Source organism: Melopsittacus undulatus, chromosome 1 (assembly GCF_012275295.1).
Source record: "Melopsittacus undulatus isolate bMelUnd1 chromosome 1, bMelUnd1.mat.Z, whole genome shotgun sequence".
Taxonomy (NCBI): Eukaryota; Metazoa; Chordata; class Aves; order Psittaciformes; family Psittaculidae; genus Melopsittacus; species Melopsittacus undulatus.
Window position 1 is genome coordinate 48616922 of NC_047527.1, and position 23512 is coordinate 48640433.

Sequence of the window (23512 nt, forward strand, 5' to 3'; positions counted from 1 at the left end):
TCTCCCAGCATGGAGAGCTCCTCCTCCCAAGCGTACCCAGGAAACAGATCAACTTTGCAGGGAGGATGAAGCTGCCCAATGGCACCTGCAGGGAGGAAGGCAGTGATACTGCTGCCTCCCTGTCCTTTACCCCGCCACTCTGGCTGCTCACTAAAAATCTGGCCATGTGATGGCTTCAGTGTGGGCCTGAGCATGGCAGGGCTGAGAGTGGGGTAGGGGCAATTCATTCAAACCAGATCTTGAGTATCATGGTGGCTAGACCTTACTATGCATGAAATATAAAACACTTACTGTTATTGGCAGCTCCTGTTCCTGCCAGTATGGAGCTACAAGCTGTAGGATGTTACATTCATCCCTCAGCGAGCCAAGCTGGTGTGCCCTCCAGATAAAGCACTGAAGACTTTCACTTTTATGGAGTATTTGCTTTACTGCGTTCACACCAGTTTGGGAAAACAGCACTAATGCTATCAGCTAGGTGTCTGTCTCCCATAATCAAATATCCTGCTCCCCATGAAACTCAGACATTGAGCACCAATGCTGCTACTCCCATGCGGCTGCAAGGCAGGAAGATCTCCCATCTTCTGAGCAAATTCAAATGAGAAAATAACCTGAGTAAAGCATCCTGATTGCCTCTATCTGCAGCCTCAATGCCTCACACTCACAAATTACCTAGCCATGGGAATCAGACCAGATCCCATTTAACATGGAAGTTAATTTACCAGGTATTTCATCTCTCTTAAATGTTCATTTCATTGCTGTTTGATCAGGCAACATTCATGTCTTCCATTTGCTTCAGTCTCTCCCCACCCCCTTAAATGCTCAGGGCTCTCATTCTTCTCCTTCCACTTTGTCAGCCAGAAAGTTCACCCTATCCAGGCACTGCCGTCCTCTCCAAAATGCCTCTTTACCCCTCATGGGGACAGACCCATCTGCCCCAGGGTGCTGCTTTACACATGGTGGAGACCCTGGTGGTAGAGGCTGGAAAAGGCCTTAGGAAAAGGATGTGGCAAACACAGCTAAGACAAAGCTGTTCTTGTGTGAAGTCTATAACACTAATGGTGTTCTAAGTCAGGTCTTGGAGACTCCTCTCATTTGTGCAGCCATTCCCCATACCATGGCAGTGGCTAAGCCGTTGCCTGGGCAGAGGTTTCTCTTCCCCATTCCTTTCCGTCACGACCTGTCTCCATCAGCCATGGGGGGGTTCAGTGAGCATTTTGCATGGAGCAGACTCTTTGGCCCCGACTTGAAGGCAGTTTTGTCAGTGCTATCACACCAGTGAGGGGACACCCTCCAGACACATTTGAGCTACAGCTTCTGCTCCAGGTTTGTTGAAGCCCAGTGAGCTCCTCTGACCAGCTGGCCAGCACATGAACTACCGAAGGTATAAATCAACCCATAGAAAGGAGAGGCAGAACTTGGAGGGCTGGGAATGTATGGGCTGAGATTGGAGCAGATCCACTGGCTGTGTGTGGTTGGGTTGTCTGTGCTGGTAAGAGGGGGCACAGGTTCAATGCTGCAGAGCAATGAAAGACTGGGAGGGAGAAGCCTTGGATTAAATCACGTCGGAAGGGAGGGAGCCTGTGTACAATAGGCAGTACTCGGGTGACATCTCAATCAAGGCCAAAGGCTCCATCCAACTCCCTGTGCTAGTCACTGCAGGCAAATTTTGCTCTCTGTGAATATTCCTTCTGGCTCCCCCAAGTCACCCTGGATAATGCCATTTCTATTCAAGTTGCTTAAACTAACAGCAGCCCAATTCACAGCCAGCGGCTTCGGCTGCTTTGTATTCATTTGCTCAATCCACATTCACCCCCTGGTAACTGACTTTCAGAGAAAGCTGTCACTGCAGACAATGGGCTGGCAGTTAACAGCAGCAGTCTTGTGTCTGAGTGCTTGCAGACGCTGGGGTGAAATGTCTCAAAACACATTTAAAAGGACAGCCACCTCCGTGCACCGGGCCGCGGAGGCAGCAGCCAGATGAGGGTGACTTTCCTTCATCCCTGTCCCTGTGCTGGGAAGGTCGCAGGAAGGCGTCTCCTGGTGGAGCGTGGCCTTCCTTCTTCCCCTGCACTGCCGATGGGGAACTCTCTCAGGACACAGCTCTGCTTTGAAACAGTGCTGCAAACACCTGCGCTGCCCAGGCTTCTGCCACTGGCTGCTCCCTGGCATTGTCCCCCAGACCTCAGAACTCCATGAGAATAACTTGCCTCCCTCTGCGGCTCACTTAAAGCATTTATTTTGACAATGTAAGAGATCCTTAATTCCACCCATTGATTTATTTTCCCTAAAAGCCCATTGTTAGCACATGATAACTTGCCTTTTGAGATACCAGCAAGTGGTTTATAGACTTCTTGGCCAGAAAAAGCCATGTCAGTTTATAAATGGGCTGGGTAATGTGGCTCCCTTGTGCCACTGTCCTTATTTTGCTTTGACAGTAAAGCACTCTGTTGTTTAAACTTTAGACAAATCATTACTTACTTAAATTGATAATGATTTTCTTGTGGAGCTGAGGCCTAACGCCTCCTTGTTTTGATCATGCCATGCAAGTACTATATCTCAGCAGATTATTCAGAAGCTACTGTTAAATGTCTGACTCCTTCTCATCTTTCTAGCAAGCATAAGGTCTTGAAGTACTGTTAGGCATTCTGTGACCATGACAGAGAACAGATCAAATATTATGTAGCAATAAATGCTTTCAGTATAACTGCTCCAGACATTTATGTGTGTGTGCCTGTAGAAATTCCCCAGTCCTTTCCCTCTGGGCTGTGACTCTAACCAAGCTGCAACAAAGTCATTCCTATCCCCAACACAGCTTTTTGTGTCCCTCGGTTCCCTCCCTACTCTCATCTGGGCACCTATATTAAAGCTTTGAGGACTACTTATTTTCTCTAGATGGATGTATGGGCCATTTCTTTTTCATCTCTTTGCCAGCCTTCCTCTGAATCTGACCAGGAAGCCCCATGGCATAGAGAAGAGCTGTCCTCAGTAAGTGTGTGAGGCAAGAGAACAAAGTGGCGTTCATGGGATATTCACCACATATGTCATGGGGCATTCACCACATACATATCTTTGCTGTACTGTCTACCAAAATCATGGTAATAACTGGAGGAAGTACTGGCTTCCCTGTAGCCACCATGCCCCAGAGTCCCAAGAACTGTCCTTGGAGTATCTGGGTGCAGTGTTGCCAGCTGTCAGCTCTTCACGGATACCAAGATTCCCTGAGGATTTTATTAGAGCCTTTTCATCAAATATCTCTACTTTTGTGTCGGAGAAAGAGGCATTTCTGCCCTTCCTGGCTGCACAGCAAAGCTTGACAGAGAGATCTTCCAAAGACTAAGATCTCAGACAGATGCTCAGAGGAGCATCTTGGACTTTTCTCTGTGCTCTTCAGATTTGCTAGAGTCTCCAGCTCTTTAACCCAGACCTGATTGCTTCACGTGTGAGGCTCTGGCTGCACAGTGTGGCAGCCTGGGCTCCTGTCAGGTGATGAAGCTCCAGGTTTTACACAGCTTGAGAAAACCACATCTGGTTTTTACCACCAGTATTTCTCACACAGCATACACTAAAATGAAAGCTAGGAGGCTGTGCAAGCACAAATCACCCTGTGCACCTTCTGCCTGCTCACAGATGCACAGTGACCATGCCTACCCCAAGAGCTATCACCCTTCAGGGGCCCTCTCCCTCCTTCTCCCCAGTCACACCACCAAGACCCTGCTCTGCCGGCGGTCTTTCCCTAAGGATTGGCTGGCAGATTGATCCCAGCTCCACGACCTGGAGCAGGGAGTCCTCCAACGCACCGTGCATTTTGGGAAGGTAAATACACAACCCAAATATCCAAGCTGCAGGGCGGCTTGACCTTCGAGCGACCCTTAGCCTGACCTAACGCTGGTCACTCTCACCAGCAGATTTGTTTATCTTGGGACCGAGAGCCTCCCAGCCCGAAAGCACTGGGTTGTCTCCCAGCTCCAAGGCCTCCTGGTGCTGGCTGCCAGCCCCTGTTAGGAGAAGCAGGCTTTGTTTTTAGCCCAGTCCCCAAGACCTCACACTAGGCACACAGCCGCGATCCTGCCACAAAAGCTTCAGTGAGCTAAATCAGAGCCTGAGCCCCTTCCTCAGCCTGTGGAGCAGCTGTGGGCATCCACTTGGGAAATGGCTCTGAGGGGGGCTTTTCCTTTCTTCAAAGCACACAGGAAATTTCCAAGGGGCTTGCCCTCTTTTGGCTGGAGATCTACAGCAGGGACACAGGGACAGGGAAGCAGTTAGGGCAGCAGATGCAGAAATGGGGGAAGACTTTCTCTTACCTAAGAGAGCAGGATGCAGGGGGTGGGGGGCGGCAGCAGGACTCATCATTTCGGGAATGTCTGCTATCCCAGAAGTGAATGGAAACAACCCATCTGAAATATGCAGAGCCATTATCAGGCCAGGGCTTAAATAAACTTTACTGTCCATTCAGTGATCAACCTCCCTGGGAGCCACTGGCTCCATTCATCACTGTCACCTTTTCAAAGTGGCTGTGATGACAGTTCATGATCATTAACTAGTAATGGTGTGCTTTGCATTAACAGGAGGGCACATCAAACGGGCAGGCTCGCAGCTCCGAAGTTAACTAAATTATATAATAAACATTCTCCAGCTAACCATGTACAGATGGTGACAAAAGGTGGGACAAAGTGGCAGGCAGGAGAAAGCAGGGGCTGGGGGTGTCAAGAGAAGCAGCGCTTCGGTACAGTACCAGTTGTGCCACTGGCCCCTCCGTTCTCTTGCTATTAATTAGGAATCACGAAACACGGCTCTCCAGCCAGAGGGACCAGAGCCTCTTGCTGAGGCTGCAGAAGCCTTACTGTCAGCAAAGCCCTAAGATTTCACAGATCTGCCATGTCCGTGGGCTTTTTTCTGCATTTTGTCTTCTTTTGCTCATGTGCATTCACTGTGGGCAGAGCTGAGGCGCTCCGGGCACAGCTTGGATGGGAAAAAATTGGAAGTTAAAAAGAAGAGGACATGAGGAGGGAGATTTCAAACATGTCCTTCCTTCATCTTGGAGGGCTGGGATGGCTCGTCACCACTTCCTACTGGCACAGAGCATCAGCAAGGGGCTCCTGTGCATCCTTGGTGCGTGCTGGGAGCCAGAAGTGCCCACACTTGAGTGAGCCCACCAGCTCAGCCAGCTCAGGGAAAAGAGCCTTGTTTGAAGAATAGCTTGGGAGGCAAGAGCTCCAAGCACGATTCCCAGAGCAATCCCTACTGACTGAGAAACATAAAAAAAAATTAAAAATCAGATTTTTTCCATTTATTCACTGGCAAAAAAAAAAGGCAAAAAAGCCATAAATCTTTTTTTGGTACAATTTATTATATTATACTTGTAACGATCTTTCGCACAGACAAAAACGGTGCCTGGAGTTGGGTTCTTAAATGTGTAATTCAGCACTTGCGAGCAGTGGAAAAACATTTTAACCGGGACTTTGGTGGGAGCTGCTGGATGCTCAGGGCAGAGTAAAAGTCCAGCAAACCCACTACAGCAAAGGGGTGTCCTGCCACAGACTTCAGCAGCCTCACTACTGAAATGCTTAATTATAGATTTAAGGGGTTTAAATTTAGGCACCCATTTCTTAGCTGCTCATCATAATGTTTTAGATTAGTGCACGGTCGCAATCAGGCAGACCTTTGTGTTTCCCATGGCTTGGAAATGAAGAAGAAATCATCAGTCACTGACAATATGTCTTCCTTCACTTCTCCACACCTCAGCCCCTTCAGCCATCGCTCAGATTACATACTTTTCAATCATTTACCCGCCTTTTGTATCAAAGTCTTCACAGTAAAACATCTCAGGAAAGGTAACTTTGACTCAGCTTTTATCCCGACTGAATGGTCGCTTGAGGGGAGGAGAGGGAAAGAAGCCAGCCTGATTTTTACACTCTCTCCCAACAGCATTTCAATCTGTGTTTGAAGAGCTGACACCCCTCACTGATGCAGGGAATATTTCTGGACATGTATTTTCAAACCCCATCAATTGCTCAATGCTAAAATTACCTGTGGGGGGCATTGATTTTTCTCTGCATGTAACTGCCTGACTCCGAGCACTATGGAGCACAGTGACTTTCCCACCACTTCACTGTAGCTGTGGGGAAAGTTGTTAGAACTCAGATTTTCAAAAGAGTCTTTGAAATTTGGGTCATTCCCTGCTTGGGTGCATAATGTTAGAAGCCTGTGGCTTGACTTTTAGAGGAACCCAGGGCTCTCAATCATGATAGGCAGGGACAAAACGTACCAGATTGGTGGGAATGCCATGGGGGCTAGGTCACTCATGCTCACAGGGAGCCGAAAGACCCACAGGCAGAAGGTCCAACTGGAGTGTCTGAGCAGACAGAATGGCAATTCACAGCACGATCCTCTGCTGTTGCCACCTTTCCAGGCCAGAGGCTGCTGGGTTCCTGCACTGGGGCAGCAGCAGGAGGACATGAACTGTGCCATCAAGGGGCACAGAAGAGCAAATTAGACAGTTGTCAGACACTAAGGCAAAACATCATGTGAAGTCAACAATTTAAATAAGGAGGCACAGGTATGGCAATACTCCCCTTTCAAGGCTGAGGAAATGAGAGACACTTCCCTTCCCATAGAGCTGCCCTGTCTCCTTTAAGCTTCAAGAAAAGAAGTGACAGTGCTCAAACACCAGCAGTAGAGCTAGGACACCCACTGTCTTTCATCCCTCCTCTTGTGCTCTGCCAGGATCCCAGTTGGGCTCCACCATCTGCGCAGCACAACATTTCTCCTCAGGAACATGCAGGATGCATACACCATCCTACAGGAGCTGAAAGCCTTTCAGAAACCAGATAGGATGAAGAAGCCTCCTTATTTTCTCAGGAGATTTATGCTGCTCGTGGGATATTGCTTAACAAATCTTTCTGTCCCTCTTTCTTGGTCCTAAAACAATGTTTCTGACAGAACTGAAAGGCAGAAAACTGCAGTTTGTTTATGTTTTGTTCTTTTATACATGCAGATGTTTCACAAACATTTAAAATAACAATCCACCCTGGGAACATAATGAGTAAAAGAGGCAACATGAACAAGGACTTCTAGGTCCTAGTCCTGGCCCCATCAGTTATGTCATCTCACCCAAGTCACTGCAGGATTATTTTGTGCCTGCGCCTCCTGCCCCTTTTTCTGCTGCATTTCATTAGATGGTGAGCACGTCTCAGGACAGGAGCTGTTCTTTTTATAATGCTAGCACAGTGCCCAAAATAATGAGAACCCTCTGTGCAACTGTCTTGCAAATGGGAAGCTTTGTATTTTAGTGGTGGCACAGTCTTTCAGGCAGCCCTACAGACGATATTGAATGGGAGCTGATGGACTCAGATGTACTTAAAGCAAAAATGAACAAACAAACAAAAAAGAGCTAAGACACAGTGTAATATTAACTATGGTTGGAACTAGATGATCTTAAGGTCCTTTCCAACCCTAACTATTCTATGATTCTATATGTCCCATATGGGATTGACAGAGATTTTGCAATTATTCCTGAAGGCCTGTGCTGGGCTGAAAGTTACCATATGCTGTAGGAATGCTCTGCAAACACCAGTGAGCAGTCATGAGAGTTGAAAACTTGAAGTTATTATACAGTCAAAGGTGGTTAATAGCACCTTCTACAACCTGTTTGCTCAGGTATATAAAGCATTCAACTGCTTGGTTACAAGGGATGTTAGCTTTTCTCCTCACACATGACTGACTTATATTCTACATACCATTTAAAAGAAAATGCAAATACAAGTTGTTTTTGAACAGAACAGGATTTCTTCTCCAGCGTGGCCTCTACAAACCTTCATGAGTTCTGTAGTGACTGGTCAGGAAGAGAAGATCAAGAGGCATAGCCGAGTGACTTAGAAAGGAAAGGGAATGGAGTTTCAAGCAGGAAAAGCAAACTCTAAGATTGCCAGGAACTGTTTTCTGTGTGCGCTGTAAGGTCTCCATCTATTTTGCAAGCAGTTAACTCCTTCCACAACTTCATACCTAAGGCAACTTCCCTTAGCCTCTGATGTGGGTAAAAGCATGTGTTAAAGACTGTATTTTCCAAGTGTTCAACCCTTTACAGTGCTATGAACATTCCATCCTAAATAAAAAGCAAGAATACGGATGGACATCAAGGAACATGGATCCACAAAAGCTACATTTATACTGACAAATGGTGACATTCTTCCAGGACTGTGAAAGCAGGAACAAGGAAAGTGGGGCAGGCAAGCACATCAGAAACATGAGTAAGATCAGGTTTATATCACTGTATTGTGGGACCCAACCATGATCAACAGAAATGAAATGAAAATAGTTATGTTGGTCTTTCAGAACCACCCAGATGGAACTGTGTTCAAATTGAGTGACTGGCATGGCTCAAGATGCTCCTCTGCAGGAAAGCGTTTCCTTATTCACGGAAACTATATGAATGAACATGCTGCAATGAGAAATACCAGGCTAAAAAGCAATGAGAAAGTGCCCCAAAGGCACATATGAGACTTCCTCTGCCACTTCAAAGTGTAAACTCAAGAACACAAATGATGGAATATTTGGAGGTGTAAAACCCACTGGAAATCAGTCTGACATGGAGGTAGAAGGCAGAGTGGGAATTAGGACTTCCAACCGCATAATCCAGCCATTTTCCCATGGTGTTGGTTCAAATGTTCAAATTCAGCTGGTGATTTAGGTTCCTAAATGCACCAGTGTCCATTGGAGCACCTCTGTCCTCACTGCCAAAACAGCTGCATAATCTGTAGCAAAATGCTGCCCTGGTATGTCAGCAAAGAGCTGCTCCACACCCCTGTTTTCTTAGGGAACATTTGTCTCCACCCACAATTTATTCCTACTTCACATACAAAACAGCCAAAACCCCAGGAAAACAAAAACTCTCAAAGCCATTCCCACCTGGTAGAAGATGCAAGAGACACTGCTGGTAAAGTGACTTGAGGAGGAAGGCATGTCAAAACTGATTGTGCTAATCCAGACACATAGGAGAAGACAGGGTGCAGAAGAAACCCTAAATATTGAAGGCTGAAAGAAAGTGTTTCCCACCATGCTCAGCTGCAGACTGGACCCCTGCAGCTGGATTCCTACTTCCTACTTTCAGGGAAAACGCTCTAAAAAGACAAAATGGCAAGCTCAGCGCTGGCTAGGGAGCAGGTCTGGTTAACATTATGAAAGGAGCTAAATTTCCCTTCCCCCAGCCTCTTCCAGGGCCAGAGATTTGTGTGCAAAATAGCTTGAGTTTTTCCCTGTGGTCAAAGACTGGTGTTTTATTTATTTGCGGTCAGTAACGTTGGACTTCTGTCATATATTGTCGTGGTACTCTGTTATTTAATAAAGTCCCAGGGACACTGGCCAATGCCTTTGCTTGACAGGGACTACTTTGTACTATTGCACCTGGCCAACAGGATCCTTTTTTTATTGAGAGAGGAGGGGAATTAAAGGTACAACAAGAAATTGGTTTATAGCCCAAAGGAAAGGGAGTTGTCAGCTCTCACACCGTTGTTGTTTTTCTTAACGTATTAGACGAATACAGCTGCTTACGCCACAGAGCACTTGTGTGTATATATCAAGCTGCTTTTAAATCCTTTCAAACAGCGCACGCCTCAGTGATTTCCCCTTGTGACTAAAGCAATAATGTGCACAGACACTGCTTAAGAAAACATTGGGGTTATCTTTTCTAACAGTTGGGAGCAAGACCCCTCGAACAGCTCCTTACTCCCCTGTCCCAGGAAGGCAACCCAGCTCTGCAGTGCCCTGTGCTGATAGCCATCCATCCTAGTCAGATTTTAGAGCCTTTCCTCAAGGTAAGGACTCTGATTGCTGCTCACTACCAGCCTAGAGCCTTTGCTCCCACCCAGCAGACCTGAATCTTGATCAGTATTAGACTTTCAGGATGGATGCATAACACAGTGACACCATAACACCAGTCCTGCCACTGCGGGGATGAGCATAGTGAGAAAACCTCCCTGCCTTCTTAGTGAGAATGTTTCAAGACAGCAGCTACTAGGCCTGGGAAAATAAACCAGGGGAATTAGACAAGAGAAAATTATAAACTGTTGAAGTTCTGGAGTACTTCCAGGTATTCAAACAGGTAATAGATTTGTTTAAATAACTGGAAATAGTTTCAAAACGTCAACTTTGCCACATTGTCTAGCTTCTCTTTTCTGGTCCAGCTCCAGTCTGGGAGGTTTCTTCATGCATGAGCTCAGAGAAAAGCACCTACTGCAGAAAGAGCAAAACCCGACAGCATTACAGCAGGGGATTTTCAGCTGCTACGTATTTAATGCTTTTGTGGGCAGATGGTTTTGGGGAAACACTTATATGGCCTACTGCCCAAATAGAATCATATAGCATCAAGGAACTATCTGCAAGACTAAAGAAGCAAGCTAAATCAATGTAACACTTCTTATGCTCCTTGTTGCCAGAGTCCTCGAGGCTGTTGGGCTCTTGATAACCCAAACACAAGCTTCAGCCAAAACTTTATGGCTAGTTTCCATTTAGGTGGCACAAAAGAGCAGTGGCCCATTCAACTCCACACAGTTTATTTCAAGATCTTTTCACCTTCTTGATATCCAACATTAATTGGGGATAAAGACTGTTATTTGACTTCTTTAAAAACTGTTATTTTTCTCTGCCACCCTGGCTAGGATAATAATAATATATTCATGATGTACAACTATCTACCTGTAAATGTCTTATAAATATGAATGGACAATAACTTCAGCACCTCTGGGGTTCTGTAGATACTGACCTTGGTACAAAGGTATGGGAAAACAAGGCAGATAGTAATTACTGATTACCCATGAGAACTGTTGCTGGTTAGGAGATGACACAGATCTCTCAAATCTCATTAGTGTTCAAAGACCTCAAGAAAATCCCCCTTATTTATGTTAATGACCACAAATCAGCTGTCAGATTTACACCATTTTGTATTTAGCTCAGCGTGCGATGGGACTGAAACTTGGGCAAACCAAATGTAACAAACTCAAAGTTACCAGGTTCAATGAAGCCTGAGAAGAATACAGAGCTCCAAAAAAAGGAAGAACAAGGGAGTGAACGGGAGACCAGCGTGGTTCACTGATGGAGCAGCCGAAGCACGGAGAATCCACTCTGGTGAAAGCTGATGAAAATCTGACTCATTTCACTCCATTGCTCAGAGAGCGACTTGTTCCTCCATATGCTCCATAACAAAGCACTCTTGATGTCAGTAACATGTGGAGAAAGCAAACATTTCTCAATTGCAAATGATTCATTGACTCAATAAGCATCTGGCCTACACATCTGATATATATTTAAAATTCCATTTATTTCCTAAAAAAAATAAATTAAAAATATTCCTTACTTTTTGATTGATCAAAACCAAACGACAACAGTAAAAAAGGTAACAGGATAGTCTTTTTCGATGCCATTCGTGATCAGAGGCAAAAGCTGTTTACCATTGGTGTGGACCAGATTGGGAGCAATTCTTTGCTAAAGCCCTTCAGCTGCTCCTTTCTCAAGCAGAAGAAACTGAACACGTGCACGTAACTCTGGGTAGTTAGTGACCAGCGATGCTGCTGGGGTCTGCTTCAGCAGGGGAGGGTGTGTTGATAACATTCCTGTGCTGATGGCTATTCCCAAAGGCAATTAGTGACTCACGCTGCCACTCGCACACCCACCCCAGGAGGACATGGCTCCAGCTCCAAGTCACACCCTTCCCCGCTGGTCCCTATCAGATGACTTTTGCCATGCATGGAAACCAGCGTAAGTTACAGATCAATTTATCACTTTCGGAGCTGGACCAAACACTAGCCCTCCAGGTCACAGCGGCTCCAGCCATACATGAATCAACATTTAATATGGCATTAAAATTCTCTTGTGATTGCTTTTAACTTTGGTGCAGTGTGTGCTCAGGGGGTTCTGTGCAGCCAAATGACTGCACTTTGTAGGCCAGCTACAGCTGTGTGTCCAGCGTTACATTCCTCCTCTCCTGGATGGTCCAGGGCAAGACACTTCAGCCCCATGCACACATTTTCCCTCTCCCCTCTACCTAGAAACAAAGCCTGGTTGCTGCATACATCATCCCTCTGTGCCATGCAGCACGGTTGGGATGTGAAGGAGTATGAAACAAGGGCAAATTGTTACCATTCTCTCCTCCAGCATTTTACCTTCTTTTCTTTTTTTCCCCCCAGTTTTGCTGGATTAAGTTTTTCTAACACAACAGGGCCAATTATGGGTGTCTGGGCTAGATTTAGGTTCAATGAGGTTCTTTATGTTCCAGGAAAACATTCTTCCTTCCTCTCCTTCCATGATTGTTCCCACACATTTGAGAGGTTCGTGTTGGGACTTTTTCTCTCCCTTTCTGAGTCTGACCTTTGTGCAGTTGCTTTTAGCAAGAGTCTTGTGGGTCTCACAGGGGGTTTCAACATGGTTGTGCTCCCAGTCCAAACAGGGACTTAGCTGGACAGATTGCAAGTCTCGGAGCTCCCATCATGGCTTCAACCAGTGCTTGATTCTCACCTTACTCCACATGTAGATTTACACCTCCCAGCAGACTGCACAAGAGCTGTTGCTCTCATCAACTCAAGAGTTCATTCTTGCCCCTGCCTACCACAAGTAAGGATTGCTACATGAAAGGCAATGTGTTTTTCCTTTATTTTGCAAATCTTCAGACAGAATTTCAGGGAACTGAAGTCCCATTTGAGGCAGGAATACCTTTCTTGCCCAGACATATTAAGGCTTTTCATGAAACCTATATATATATATGTGTGTGTGTATGTGTGTGTAAAATAATATAGAAATAAAATCTGCTGTCTCTCTCCATCACTTCCCACAAGTCTCTCTTCTCCACCATCAGGTAAGTAGTTACCATCTAGTAAGCCTGACTACATTTATTCCGAACTGCCTAATACCACTCTCCTGGCAGAGGAAGCAAAACCTCAGACAGTTTTTGGTTAATGAAGGCAGAGCTGGCACATGTAACACCAATAGGAGAGTTATAGAAGGAAGCTGTTTCATCTCTGTTTCTGTCTCACAAAACTAAGGAAAACCCACACATTAAATTCTTGGTAAACTCTGACCTAAAGCCTCCACATCTTTTCTGCTCTTCCAGCACAGTTTGTTTGGCTCATGACTACTTCTGTCCTAAGGACCCTCAAACACAGGCCACCATTACAATGAATATTTCCCTGCCTGCTGCCAGCTTAAGTGCCTGCTGTCTTTGCCAATCTGATAAGGCATGTATTAAACACTTTAAATATTCTTCTGGTTGTCTAAGCCACTCATCTAGGAAGGCTTATCCAGAACCTCACTGCTTAAATGGTAGGAATTTCCTCTTAAATCTACAGCCTATACTCCTTAAATCTACAGTTCATCACTCTCTATACTAATTTATACTCATATATGCTCTTTATACTCACCCATACTAAGTTTTTCTTCTACTCACTGTCCTTTAGCTCCAGTTACTCCTCTTTGCACCCTTCTGTAGTTACAGAGTGTCAATGAAGCTGGTTTAGCCTTCCACCAGACAGGTTTTCCAGCCTCCTGGTTATTCCCAGCCCTATGCTGCCCTTACTCTCAGCACAGACTGGGGTTTTTATTTCATTCTTCTTATGAAGGCAGCTGCCCAGAGCCATACCCAGCATTTCACATGAGGTGTTTCTTAAGCACCTGGCTGGGCAGCATGGCTCCAGTGCTCCTCTCTTCCCTGGAAAGGGTTGCACTGATAGCACATCCAACTTCCTGTGACTCACTACAGCACCCCGGCTTTCAGCTCCTCTGAACCCTTTGTCTTCAGTTCATTGCCAACATGTTTATTATTCCTCCCTAAATGCTGCAAGACCTTATCTTCTGCAGTATTATATTTCATGTCACTTCTACTACTGTGACTATTTCGTTCTCTTTGTGGAGACCCAATTCCCACTCTTTACATATGATGTGTCCCAACTCCAGATCATCAACGTACTCCTGCATTGACACTTGGTGAAAAATTAATTCAATTTGGTTGTCAGATTTATTTGTATGAAACTCTGCCAAGAAAACTGCCTCAAGTATATTATTTCTTTTCCCCACATAACTCATTGCTGTTGCCTTATTAGCTCATTCATTTCCCATGTTAAATTGTAGCAGAATTAAAATATTATTAAAAATAAAAAATACAAATGCCCAATAAAGTTGGGAAAGATTAAAAAAAGCTGTATTTTCTATCTATAAATACAGTTATATTACAAAAGGGAGCAGCCCTGCTTGTCTGTCGCAAGTTGTTGTTGCTGGTTTGGGTTGGGGGTTTTTTGTTGGTCTTGGCCTGTATCTATTTAATAATTCTTTTGCCTCAAAATCTGTACTGAATATTTTTTAGTATTTGAGGTTGGATTGACAAGGGGGTAGGTATTAAAATCCCCAAACACTGCCTTTTCAGATATAGGTGCTTACATTTGCTTTTCATTAACCACACATTGAATTCCCAAATTCAATAGCTTGAATCAAAGTTCTAATAAAAATCATGACCAAGAATTGAATGTGTGGGTTTTTCTTAGTTTTGTGAGACAGAAACAGAGATGAAACAGCTTCCTTCTATAACTCTCCTATTGGTGTTACATGTGCCAGCTCTGCCTTCATTAACCAAAGCAAAAGGAACAGCTGAGGTAAAAAACTGTGTTTAAAGAAATAATCAATATTATAAATCAGAAAGATATTTGTGAGAGTGGGTTTTAAGTTCTAATAACTCGTTTCCAACAGTCCTTAATTAAATCTGTTAACAGACACAAACCCACTATCCTTTACTTGGCTAGACTTGACTTTGATGCTGCATGCTCCTGTAGCAAGAAGATGACCTCAGACCAGCAATGTCTAACTGAGACCCTTCAAGTCTTTCGCACAGTCTGTCTGGCACATTTGGGCCATGACTGCTCCTACCCCTCTCTCCAAATAATCCCTTACGTACAAGTTTCATGAATTGCTTTGCCAGATGCCAGTTGCAATTTCTCCTGGGAAACACACAAGGTGATATTAACCTCCCATGACATTGGCAGATTACAAACACAATTCCTCTGGGGATGAAAAAGTTAACCAACAGAAAACATCCTGATTTTCCTCTTCAATCCTCATATACAGCTGGTTACATGGAAGAGAGCCCCCATAGGTCTGTTGCCTTCTGACATAACGTTTGTTCAATCCTCCTTCTGCATTGAGCTGCCCCGTGTTTGTGACTCTACAGCTATGGATTGTGCATGTTTTCTTGATTCCCAAATGGGCTTGTGGGTTTGGAGACATCTTACTGACTAAATACAGCAACAAAAATCTTATTTCCATTTCTTTGGATCAGATCTAATGCTGGGAACTAAAAAAGCAGGTAGGAAAGAAAGAGAAGCTGCAGCAGCTGAGGACAAAACTCCAAGCCAGGATTATCCAATATGACCACAAGCAATTCTGTTAAAGTAATAAAATCTGCATGAATGCTAGGCAAGGCAAAGGACTCACACAACTCATCAGTCAACTCATTGGCATCAATCCACCTCCCTGGTAACCCACCATACAACCTTCTTCAAGCTCCCAGTCCGCTGTCAGAGCAACGTGGTGGACAAGGGCACTTGGACCCTTCTCTATTCCTGCTCGTCTGCCACAATGTCCTCGTCAGCCAGGAGCAGGACGTTAAAGGCGGGCACACACATGCTCGGCTGCCAATATTCATTAGCAAGGACTCAACACACTTGCAAAGCAAGGAAAACCACGCTCACTGAGCTCAGCACCCTTTCTTGGGGGTGCTCAGTGCCTCTGAAGATCAGACTCTCGGGTACTTGCTGCATGAAGACATGAATAGAGCTTTCTCTCTGTCCCTATGGGAGACACTGGCAGCATTGTTAAAGCACAACTAAGTCTAACGTGGCTGAAAATTTGGCAGCTCCGCGCTGGCCTTTTTGCTTCAGCGTGATCAAACGGCAGCATTGCTCACCGAGTGTGCAGGGCATGAAAGGATTAGCCGCTTTCCCCCACCAAGCAGGTGAGCCCAAACCCTTTCCAGTTTGCTACATGTCAGTTTACAAGTAAAACATAAGGTATAAATGCAGCTATTGTTAAGGTGAAGCAGCCATCCTGACTGGGGAGTTAGATTAGCAATTTACCCTTTGTAAAAGGATTAGTAGAGCCCTATTGTTTCAGTGTTTATTTATCAATTTGCATTTTTAAAAGGGGGCATACATCTGACAAAGGCCCACGTTCTCCGTGTACCCGGGGCCCTGGGGTTTTGTACTAATTCTCCATTGCCGAAACCTATTAGGGCATTTTACAGACCAGCAACCAAGGAGAAACCAACTCCTTGGCACTGCTACTGCTCACACAACACAACAACATTTTGCCGGGCTGGCCAGCAGTTGCGAGTCTCCTGCTGAAAGCAGCTGCTGGGCATGCAGATCAAACACCAGGGCTGGTTTCTCACTTTTCTTCAGGTAGCTGAGCTGAATTCATAGCTACTTACAGCCCATTTATTGCAGGTTATAAGCACGTGGGGTCCAGCATTCACTCTGTCGCAGGCACCAAAACAACAGAGCCTTAGGATGAAGCACCTTTGTAACTAGCACTCATTCCATACTTCCAGTTTTCGAAGCCCCTCAGATAATTCACACAGTTTTCACTCGGCTCACAAAAGCCTATTTTTTCACTGACAAGCATGATGGTGAAGAAATTACTTTGCCCATTAAGCAGAGGTTAGCACCAATGCAGCAGATCTTGGCTTCCCAACATCTCCAGCGGGTCCTCAGCTTGGGTTGTATTGGGCACTTACCAGGTCTTTGGGTGCCTTGTAAATGAGCATATAGTGCTGCTAGGACTAGTTCAGAGTCTGCATGCTGCAGGGAATCTTGCTGGAGTTCAAGTTGAGGGAAGAGGTTTCACACAGAGCTGTTCGCAGCATGGGAGCAAGGGAAGCGCTGCTTGCCCCAGTGTGCTCCTCCGCCAGGAGAACGGGCTGGCCATTTGGCAGACAACAGCTGCTCACTTGGATTAGGTAAAAATTCCTTCGGTGGAGGGAACGGGGATGTTGTGGAAGGTGAGTGAGAGAGCAGAGCTTTAACTGAAGTGATGCCAGTGCAGCCCCGCAACCCGCTCCTTCATAAGACAGAGATTTAAGAAGCTGTTCTTTTAAACTGCAGAAAGCAGTTTAGAGGATGAACAAGCATCCAGCTGTGCTAAATTACTTTCTTACTCCCCCAGGACCCAGCAGCAAACTATAGCATGCATTTTACAGGCATATGATTTATTTACACGGAGTAGCATACAGGTATTGAGTTTGACCCATAAAATCCCTCTACGGCTGGGGGCCTACACCTCCAAAAGCCTTCTCCCAGCCCAGGCTCTACCACCACAGCTGTGCTGGAGCAGGACCTCCATTCAGTAGAGGGGGAGAAACAACTGCAGGGTGTTCTCTGGCTTTTTGTAACTCCCTCCACCCACCCATTTCTTTTTCTCTTTCCCAAACAATTCTAGCTTGTTGATCATCAGGCATCTCACACAGGCAATTCATTTTTCCTGGTCATGGGGGAAAGGAGGGGGCTCTGGTGGGACATGCTGTAAAGAGCTTAAAATATGTCCTGTGCTGCTGGCTTATTGCAGATACTCTGATTCATGGTCGAAAAGGGAGGACACGAGTGGTCTCGATTAAGGACATGAATTTAGGAATCATCAAGGAGCACATAAGGCAAGCAATAGGGGATCGTGTGCAAACATTTAATAAAGTAAAATTACCCCTCCCCCCCACATCCATAAAGGAAGGGAGAGCGCTGTTTCAAATGCAAGGGGCAGACCCTGTCCCACAGAGATTACAATTTACATTTAGATTAGCACAAGTAGCAGTAACATTGCAGGGAAGGCGGATAAGGGTTACAACAACAAAACCTTGTGGCTGGCCTGCATTGTAACTTCACTAATTAGGAAAAATGAAATGTTTCTAGTTAATAAATCAGTGCTATTGACATTTCCATAAATTTGAGGGAGGTACACAAATACCTGTGGGATAAACTCTTTGATTGGATTTAGCTGTTCTACTCTCTAGAGTAATGGCTTTCAATCAACAGCATTTGAGATCTGCTTTAAAGACATGTGAAAGGTATCTCAAGACAAAACAAGCCTATTCCCTAAACTTACATTCACTGTATATCCCTGAATATTTCTGGTGGGCAGGAAAGAATAAATCATGTAATATTGCAAGCAATTGCTCTAAAATGACAGACGGGGAAAAGATTTCTTCCTCTTCTTTCTCAACTGAGAAAATTAATTACCACAGCCTCAATGTAATAAAGGCAATCTCCCAGAGCATGGGGCTACTAACCTCTCTATAGGAGCTGCACTAACAAGGCTGGCCATTGGTGAGCCCTCCAGTGCCTGTAAACACCAACCTACACATGGATGCCACAAACTTGCAAGCAAGTCTTCGTATCAGATCTCTAGAGGCCTCAGCCATCTTAGACTGGACTAGCATGGCTGGTACTAGCAAATATCTAATCATACCTCAACACAGCAACACCCCACACACATTCACCTATCACCAGGTGCCATGGCTACAACACAACACACTGCAGGAAAGCAATGGCACCACCACTGTGCTTTTATCGTGTTGTATGCACCTCCCTTCACAAGGCAGCAGCATGCTCTGGGAAGGCAGTGGTGTTGGTGCACACAATTAGTCACAGCTCTTCTCCTAACATAGTCCCTCTTTCTTTTGATTTGCCAAGGTTTCCCTCTCAATATGGAACAGGAGAAGCAATTGCAACCCTCCAATACCTCTTGACACTCCTCCAAAGGATGCTGATAGCAGCCCAAGTTCCCTCTATGAATACAACTGCCAATACCAATAACAGTAGTGAAGTCTAGTTTCTGTCCAGCTCGACCTACATGGTTTGATACTGTATGTGGAATGACTACCAGGCATGGCTGAAATGAGAGCTGTGTAAACATGACTGAATATGCTGCTTGATCTGAAGAAGAACAGAAGTAAAAAGTCAACTACTTAGCACTGAGAATGTCTTCCCATTCAGGCAGCTAGAAACAAGAGGTTGAGAAACACCTTTTTTTTTAGTTTTGAAGCAAGCAGAGGGAAGAAATATTGCTAGAAAAAAAAAACACCAAAAACAAACAAAAAAAACCAAACAAAAAAACCCTACAGAAAAAGATGATAGAAAATCTTCAGTAGGAATAAAGGTTTCTTAGAGATACCCAAATCAGAAGATGGAGTTGTCCAAATAAGTTTCCTTCAGAAAAGCAGGTAGGTAGATGGCATTGCCATGTACAGTCTTTAGCAAAACCTATTCTCTTGTTATTTGTCTGCACACTATGTTAGTAAAGTGGACTCTCAATCTCCCTCTGGAGCCCACAGATGTTCTGCACTGATAATGAGGAACATAGAAAGTAGTGTTGTCCTCATGAAACACTAAGGTGCAAGACCTGAAAGCCACACTGGACTCCACTCTGCTATATTCCAAGGATCTTATCAGCACAGAGTATCAGTTCTGCTTCCAAAAATACTGTACTACTGAATGACCAGAGAGTATTTCATGATCAAGGCTAAATGGACACCAGTGCACCAGGCAAAATAACTTCATCCCAGGCAAATATTCTAGAGAGCATTGTGACTACTGTTTAAAGGCAAACAGATAGAGTGAATTGATAAGGCAGGGCTCAACAATTGGTTCTGATATAAAACATTTCACAAAAGGCAGACCAGATCATGCTACAGTAACTTTTATTGCAGAGATCGGTAGGCCAGCACAGCTATTCATAGGTATTATATACACACAAGTGCCTCACGCTTAGGCCAGCCAGCATGGCACTACAATGGAAGAATATAGCAAATTAGTGTTAATAAGCAAACAACCATTGAAAGTGTTAACAAGTGATGGTGGAGAGGCTCTGTTTTTCATTTTATTACTGATCTCTAGTAAGTGTTATTACCCTCATAGAATAACATTTTATTATGAAATGCACATGCACACCATTAAAGCCTTTGATAGCGCAATGCTTGCCAGCAGCAGCAAATTTGTAAATGAAGTGAAAGAATCATACCCGAAATGCTGACAGCATTAGTATTCACAATGTCTATAGGATGCAGAGAGGGCTATTATGCTGCAGCTTAAATAACAGGTATTTACTATGACCTGGGGATTTAAGGAATCAATAGAATATTCAGTTTCTTGCCTTTTTTTCCAAAAGAGCCTAAACAGACATGCTTAATCTCAATTGATTTGTGCCCAAACTAGGGTCTTGAGTCTGCTGGATATTTTCAATTCTTTTTAGCCAATAGATTCCTTCAACATTTCCCTCTTTCATAATACAGCAAACAGCTGCAACTAATCATTTTTCATTATGGTTTTGTATGGCTTTTTTTTTCCACAATAAATTTTATTTAAATGACAAAAATGCATTTGAGCAACTTCTGTTCACCGAAGAACTGAGATTTTTCCGAAGATTGGAAGAATTGGACATGGTGTCAGATACAATCAGGACAATGCATTTATTTTAAATATAGTTAAGAAAAGGACATAGGTTGAGAGAGAAAAAACCACTTAGGAATGAAGGGGCTTACAGGACAAGACAAAAAAAGACAACTTAATCTTTGTCTACTTTCTATTACTGTTCATCACAACCAGATAACCTGAAAATTATTGATGCATTTTATAAGACTACCTATTTATTTATCGCATTTTCTTCATGGCTGACACACAACCAAAACAAGTCAATGAGGCTTACATTTCTGTGCTGTAAATATGCAGGCTCCATCCATCAGGAAAAACGACAACACGAGCTCTACCTATAACATCCTGTATAATAGCCAAATACCACCAAGCCCCTCCTAAGCTACCTTCAGCAGCAACACGACACAGCAGATAAAGTGCACATAAGTCCCTTTACTGCCACGCGTAAGCTAAACTTGGAAAGTTTACTGAATTATTAAATAAGCAATTCTGATAACGTAAGATATTAAGTACAGATAGGGTTGTGTCAACCAAGCTATTAACTGGGTTTGGGTTAAATTCTTCCCTGCAGGAATACTAGACATACTTAAGTGAGCATGATGCCTTCCATGACAATATGTACCTCCCTCTGCAGAAGATAGCTAAAAATCAGTGAAGAAAGAAAGACAGAAAAAGAACATAATACAGCAAAGTCCTACTGGGGAATAGGGTTTTAATGAACATGCAAAGCAACTAGGTGACATCTTTATCAGCCCTCATAAACCTTGATTGAATACACAGCGATAAGGCCTGTTTAAACTGTCATCCTCATGATAACACAGGCAGAGACAACGCGGGCCATAGCAACGACCTGTGTAAGAGAGGGCCTTCCAAAAAGTGCAGGCACCGTTAGGTAATGTATATCATGTAAACAGTTCAAAGCTTGCACGGCTGGTTTGTTTGTGCGATGGTGGGAGGTGGAGGGCTGGCCCAGAGGGTATATGCACATCTTCTGACAGCACCAGCTTGAAAGGGCATTTGCTTCAGAGCTAGTCTGGTTTGGGGATGGTGAGCAGTCTGGGGAAGGTGGGTGCTCTGAGTTAGTGACCTTTAGCACTTATCTGTGAACACCAAGAATTCCATATAAGCAGTTTTAAAGGATTTAAGGAAAGCCTGCTCCAATTCCTTTCTTTTTTTGCCATTTTTTTTTTTTTGGGTAAACATCCTTATCCATGAGGTGAACAACATTCAGCTGCAGGCAGCAAGTGGGCATTTGGGGCCAGCATGACTATGGAAGTTGGCAGGACATGACTTCTATCAGACAATCTAGCCTCGGCCATTTGGGATGCTTCTTAAAATAATTCAAACCCTTTGTAAGCATCTCCAAGAAACATCTTGGCAACTGCACACTCAGTAAGCAAGGATTTAGTTTATCTATTTTTCCATATTTATTTCTAGCTTAAAGGAAAAAAAATACAATTTACACTTGAACTTTTATTCTTTCTCCCCCAAACTGTTCTTCCCTCACTCCAATGCTTGTAGTGACACCCACTGGCTGTGGCAAGTCTCGTTTCAGTCATCATTAAAATGCTTCAATTCAGTGACAAGACCACTGAGAAACTCCGAAAAACATTGCCAGCAAAAAGCTGTTTTGTTAGCTCACTTAATATTGTAACTCAATACCTATGTCCCATACAGCTTTCTTCCATTAAAGCTTTAATAAGTACATAATGACCCATGCTTACTTAAGTATAATAAAATACACATTTATATAGAATTACAAGCTAATTAATAATTCCCACTGCTTGGGTAATGGAACATAGTAGTTCATCTTATGCTTATTTGTTCTTCGTCAAGACCATGAAGTAGCACTAGTAGTAAGTTTTAGTTTCTCATAAGGAAACACTGAACTGAGCTGGTACACGACTGCATGCCTCATTGCTAGGAGAGGCATTTTAACTTTCTAACTACTCAGGAACTAATTTGTGCTTTTGTAGGCTTCTCTATATACACCAGCAGATTTCTTTTAGTACCCCGAAGCAGGGTTTTTTTTTTTTCTCATTTTACACATAGGAAAGAGGGAAAACAGAACTAACCAACTTGAGTAAATTCATCAGAAACTAAATCTAACAAATCCCAGTCTAACAGCCTCAATTGGAAGATGACTTGTTTCTTTACTGGAGCAATTTCTCTATAACACATGTAGTTTTTACTGTTTAAACAAAATTATCCGAGTTTAAGCTGGCACACAAATAGCTCCTGTTACAGTGTTCACCAGAAGAAAAGGCTATGTTTCAATTTAACTACAACCCAGTGGCTTGGAAAAGATAAAGGGGAATGTTAGAAATACTTGGAATGAAAAAAAAAAAAAAGAAAGAAAGGAGAACTACTTTTTGCCTGCCCTATGGCACGAGCCAAGACCAAACAGCTCCTGGCTGTGAACACGCAAGGTATGTTTGCTAACCAAGTCCAATTAAAAGCTTTTTAGTCAACTTTACATTACTCCCCACATCTATGGCCACTGACATCCTCTCCAGAGGAGGGTCAGAAGCAGGATTGTTACATTCATTGAAAAGATATTTATACAGAACTTCCCCCAGAGCTGAAAAAAAGTGTTATCCAACACCTTCCCCAGCCAAACTTCCTCCCAAAGTGAAAAATCCTTCCTTTGATAAGAAAGCTGTGTCAGACCACAGTTGTCCCTGACAAACTGCTCTCCTTCAGCTTGCTCCGGTTTTGGCAGCCGTGCTCAGCAGAACCATGCTGCTCTTCCCAGCTAGTCACCACACTTAACAGAGCCACCAGCTTATCTTTGACCTGAACAATGAAATGAACTGTGCATAAGCAAGCAGTTGGTGTGGGTAACACTACCCACCTCAGCTCTGAGGCAAGCATTCTCCTCTGGGTTAGAAATTCCAACAATAACCTGTCATTAAAGACTTCTCTCTCCTCCCACCCCCCTTATTTTAGTTTGCCTACCCAGACTCACAGCTATCTCAGGGCTGCACATACACAGTTCATAGCAAAATAAGGCAGGCTTGCTAGCTTCCCTTCTTACCTCAGATGGTCTTTCCATATCAAGAGAAAAA